The 5,905-nt window shown below is 41.6% G+C and overlaps 1 non-coding gene across 1 annotated transcript; it reads right to left on the bottom strand.

The window, feature by feature from the left end:
* Positions 1-2,529: 2,529 nt before the first annotated feature.
* LOC120087371 lies at positions 2,530-2,636 on the bottom strand. Its single transcript, XR_005484509.1, has one exon. It is a non-coding gene; the product is annotated as a small nucleolar RNA R71 (small nucleolar RNA).
* Between the last annotated feature and the right edge of the window lie 3,269 nt (positions 2,637-5,905).

Raw genomic sequence — 5,905 nt, 5'->3', positions numbered from 1 at the left:
AAATATGAGATGTTTTATTTAACATTTAGTAGCATTAAACCCACAAACCAATAAATTAACATCCAAGGTTATCTTTTGTAGCTTAAACATGTATGTATAGACATACAGGTAGATCATGTTTAAATGATAACCTAAATGGTCTATAGTAGATGGATAAGGCTGAATACCTTTGATAACGGGCAGAAATGCACGTTATTACAACACAAAGATATAAAACAATGCAGGATTGCGATGGTAAAAATATACAATATTGCGTCCAAAAGCATTAAGTTCACAACATTGCGATCGCATGCGTCTATCACATTAAAACAGCTAACTTATGCATCTTATGCAGAAAATGCGTTGGCATAAAGCGGAAATATGATCTGAAGAAATTAACGTCCGAGCGCATTAAGAGATTGCAATTGAAAGGTTGTGTGATCATAAGCACTTGCGAAAATCTGCTCAAGAAGGTGGCTGCATAGGCCAGCGCATCAAGGTGAAAGCTTAAAAAATCACGATGGGACAGAAAGCTGATGACGGTTGATTCCGAATTAAGTTGACAAGCCGTTAACGACACTGTAGCAAGTACACTCAGCTTTTTGGTGACAATTATTCGGTACATTAGACAGAGAATTAATGACATCCCATCAATGCAATCATTCGAGAGAAAAATCTCTTCACCCTGAAGCTCTATAAATACCAAAGGCCACCTTCGTTTAAGGAGTTCGCGTAGGTCAGAGAGCTCACCATATAGAAGATAGTTAGCCTTGTTCATGGTTTTCTTTTACTGAGAAGGCAGAATCGAGTGAAGGGAGAACACGCCGAGAGATTGTCCTAGTTAACTTGGAAGAGTGCCGGGAAGCGTCGAAAACAAAGAGAGGGCCAACTCTTACAGAAGTAAGAACATCTTTTAGGCAGAATAAAGATAACTCAGTGTAAAAGTCTTGGGAAGCACAATATTGCTACCAGGCTTTCTATCCTTATTTTCCATTGTCATTTTGTATTCTGAACTTATTTATAAAATGGAAATTGCATCTTTATATCTGTCCACTCTCTTTACATTACGCATGAGTAGCTAAAACTGTCGAATGGGTTGAGAAGTACTTAGCTAGCATAACCTGGGATATTCACTTTATGCAATCATCTTGTATTATGTATGCATCATTTGTCCTCTAGAGATACTCGGGAGGGTAGTCTAAGGATAGAATCTAGGCTTGGAAAAGTCAGATTAGTATCTAGGCTCAAGAGAGTCAGATTAGAACCACATAATCAAGAGATAGAAGCATAGGAATAAGTTCTGTTTGCTATCAACACATCGCATGCACCCTAGAGATAGGATATGATTGTATGCGGTCATCTTGTACCTGTGTGCATCATTCATCATCGCATAGGCAAGAAGTAGAGACTTAGGAATAAGCTCTATAGACATCATCGCATACATCGCATGCGTCCTAAAACTAGGAGCTATCGCATTTACAATGGAAAATGAATTGCTGTCACATGAGTGTAGCATCATCGCATAGCTTGAACACATTCTCAAGAAATGCTAGCTAAAGATCTTCTCAAACCGTTCCTCCGCACACTCGTTGTATCTTTCACATTATTAGCTCTTTTCTCAATTCCGCTGCATAAACTTTATACCTTAAGCAACATACCAACCAACACATTGAACTATTTGTTACCGCAAAGTAATTAAAAACTACCATCGCATACTGTTTCCTTAGTCCCTGTGTTCGACCCTGGGCTTACCAGGCAACTCAGTTGGATTTATACTTGGATCTTGCTGAGAAAACTTGCATGCACAATGCATATTCCACCACCGCATTCTACACCATTATTTCATCGCATTAAACACGCATTATGTTTTTGGCGCCGTTGCTGGGGACTACAGAAATACATTGCGCTAACGGAAGCTTTTTTATTTTCTTTGCAGACTCTTTATCTCTGTGCACTACTTCTCCTTAAGTAAGGAAAGAAGCGGGCATTGTATGAGCGAAGGACAAAATCCGGAGCCCGATTACGACCCAGAGATTGAAAGAACTTTCTGAAGAAGAAGAAGAAACAGACGCCAACAACAACAACAACAAGAGAAAGATCCAAACATGGCAGAACAACCAGAAAATGGAGCACCAAATGCAAATAATATCATGGCGAATCCCATCCTATTGGAAAACGACCACAATAGGCCCATTCGGGACTATGCGTCGCCCAACCTCTATGATTTCTTACCAGCAATCATGAGACTAGCTCTTGACGGATCGAGGTTCAAAATGAAACCGGTGATGCTGCAGATGATCCAAACTATCGGAAAGTTTGGCGGTAGGCGTGGCGAGGATCTGCAGTCCCACCTCCGAAGTTTCATTGAGATCTGCAACACGTTCTTGTTCCCAAACATCTCCGCTGAGGAGGTTCGATCAACATTGTTTCCATTTTTGTTGTGTGACCAGGCACGAAAATTGGCTTATTCTCTCGAACCAGGGGAGATTACATCATGGGAACAAGTAGTTGAGAAGTTCATGAAAAAGTACTTCCCCGACGGAGAACGATAGAAGGAGGAAGCTAATCACTAATTTTGAACAGGATATTGATGAATCGCTCAGTGATGCCTGGGCGAGGTTTAAGAGACTGGTAAGAGATTACCCGCATAACGGCTTACCAGATTGTTTACAGATGGAAATTTTCTACCATGGATTAAACCCTGCATTGTAGATGGCTGCCAATGCGGCAGCAGTTGGAGATCTGCTTGATAAAAGATACGATGAGGCTAAGAATATACTTGATCACATTTCTAAAAATCATGAAGATTGGAGAGAAAGCGATCAAAGATTGAGAATCAAGGACAGTTCGCAAATCATGGGGTTATCGCATCCCTTCAAAACCAAATGACGGCGTTGATGAATTTGATACAAGGAATCATAGTCAGTAGCCCAGGAACGCATAGTGAGCAAGTCAACGCAATCAACCAGACGATCGCAAGTTGTGCTACTTGCGGTGAAGGCCATCCAATGGAAGAATACTCGAGAAACCCACAGTCAGTCTTTGTGTGAAGAATAATCCGTTTTCCAAAACGTACAACCCTAGGTGGAGAAACCACCCTAACTTCGCGAGGAAAAATTAACAAAAAAATTTTCAATTAGTGGCGCAAAAAGAAGGGCCACCAGGATTTTTCCCGCGAACAAACGGTCAAACGTACAACTAAGCCAGCAGTTCACAGGCGTCGCAATCTTCATCTTTTTGGAAGTTGTTGAAGGATATATTGAATAAGAATGAAAACATGTGTTTCCAAAAAATCAAGCGACGCCTATCTGCAAACTGAAATTCAGATAGGCCAGATGCGGGGCGAAATCAAGAGATAGACCTCAAGGGGCACTGCCGAGTTTCACAGAGCTCTCGTGCAAACCTAGGGGTACGGAAAAGAGCAATGTCAGAAGAAGGAGCTAGTAATGGGCTGCTAGGCCAATTGCGATGGCAGACGCCAGAGAGTTGTGTTTGACTCGAGGAGAACAGAAGAAAATGAGGCGAAGTGGAACCAGAAGATTTGCAATCCGCCATCGGAGCCAAAAAACAGAGGACGATGAGAAATACGCTACCATTATTCCACCTCCAGAGACTCAAAAAAAGAAGAAAAAATGATATTGGTCAAGTACTCCATGCTTGCATGGGATAATGCTGAAACAGTCTGCAATATGTAACATTCCGTTTCACTGAAACGATTCAACAGATGCCCGATAGCAAATTTTCCTAAAAGATTATGGCGATGAGAAGAGAAAGCACTGGTAAGTTCACAACGTGGCATTGACGATGAGTTCAACAAATCCATTAATCCCACCGAAGATGCGCGACCCTGGAAGTTTCACCATACCCTACTCCATTGGAGGGTTATACATTGATCAAGCGCTTTGCGATCTCGAGGCCAACATTAGTTTGATGCCCTTGTCAATTTTCAAGCAGCTGGATATGGGGCAGCTGGCGCCCATGACGATGACTTTCAAATTATTTAATAGATCCCTTGTGCATCCAGAAGGGAAGGTGAAGGATGTTCTAGTTACAATCGACAAATTTATATTACTAGCAGACTTCATCATCCTGGACTATGAAGCAGACAAGGATGTACCCATCATACTGGGATGATCATTCCTATCCACTGGTCATGCCCAGATTGATGTGTACAAAGGAGAGATCACACTGAGTGTGAATGGATAGAAGCTTAGGTTTGACATTATCCGAGCCATGAAATATCCTGATGAAGAAGACCTCAATGAATCCGAGATGAACCAAATTTGAATGAAGAAGAAAAGTCTGAAGATGAAAATGAAGATGATGATGCGACCGCATCCATAGTAGCATGCAATGCGATCACAGAAAAACAACCAAAGAAGATGAGATGATCGCATCCGAAGAAGACAAGCTGACAACAAATGAAGAAAGAAAAACAATAAAACCATCCTTGGAACAACCACCAACAATAGAGCTGAAGACCCTTCCAAACGACCTGAAGTATGCGTTTCTGGGGCAGAATGAAAAGCTACCTATAATAATTTCCTCTGCACTTAATGAAGATCAACAGAATGTGCTGCTAAGTATCCTAAGAAAGTATGTAAAAGCAATTGGCTGGACGTTCGTAGACACTAGAGGAATCAGCCCCGCATACTACATGCATAGGATTCGTCTCGAAGAGAATCATAAAGGATCGATCGAACATCAATGCAGACTCAACCCTACGATGAAGGAGGTTGTAAAGACGAAGATAATCAAGTGGTTAGACATGGGAATTATCTATCCAATAGCCGACAGCACGTGGGTCAGCCCGTGCAATGCGTGTCGAAGAAAGAAGTGATGACGGTAGTCCCCAATGCAAATAATGAACTGATACCAATGAAGACCATCACTGGATGGCGGATTTGTATGGACTACCACAAACTAAATGCAGCGACTAAGAAGGATCATTTCCCTCTGCCTTTTATTGACCAAATACTAGATCACCTAGCTAGAAATGATTTCTACTGCTTCTTGGATGGATATGCCGGTTATAAACAAATCATAATTGCTCCAGAAGACTAAGAGAAAACCACATTCACCTGCCCTTATAAAACATTTGCGTTTCAACGCATGCCGTTCGGCCTATGCAATACGCCGAGCACTTTCCAAAGGAGTATGATGGCCATCTTTTCTGAATATTTTGAAGACGCTATAGAAATTTTCATGGACGACTTCTCGGTGTATAGGTAAACATACGAAGTCTGTCTCAACAATCTGGAGAAGATATTGAAAAGATGTGAAGAGACGAACCTTGTGCTTAATTGGGAGAAATGCCACTTCATGGTGAAGAAAGGTATTGTACTTGGGCAAAAGGTCTCTAAGGATGGTCTGGAGGTGGACAAGGCAAAGATTAAGGCGATTGAAAAGCATCCACCTCCAGCGAATGTGAAGGCTGTCAGGAGCTTCTTAGGACATGTTGGCTTTTATAGATGTTTTGTAAAAGACTTTTCAAAGATTGCACGACCACTGAGTGCGTTGCTGGAGACAGAAAGAAAGTTTGACTTTGATGATCAATGCCGCAACGCATTCATGATATTGAAGAACGCATTAACAATCGCACATGTGTTGATCGCACCAGACTGGACACAACCCTTTGAGTTAATGTGCGACGCAAGCGGTTATGCGATGGTAGCAGTGCTGGCGCAAAAGAAGAAAACAATGCTACACCCCATCGCATATGCGAGTAAAACCTTGAATCCTGCTCAAACAAATTACACGACCATAGAAAAAGAATTGTTTGCGGTGATATTTGTGTTGGAAAAATTTAAAGCTTATTTGTTGGGAACTAAAGTAATCATTCACACTGACCACTCGACGATAAAATATTTGATGACAAAGAAAGATGCGAAGCCGAGGTTGATTAGATGGGTTCTTCTCCTCCAGG

Source organism: Benincasa hispida, chromosome 9 (genome assembly GCF_009727055.1).
Source record: "Benincasa hispida cultivar B227 chromosome 9, ASM972705v1, whole genome shotgun sequence".
Taxonomy (NCBI): Eukaryota; Viridiplantae; Streptophyta; class Magnoliopsida; order Cucurbitales; family Cucurbitaceae; genus Benincasa; species Benincasa hispida.
This window is presented reverse-complemented; position numbering and strand designations above follow the sequence as displayed.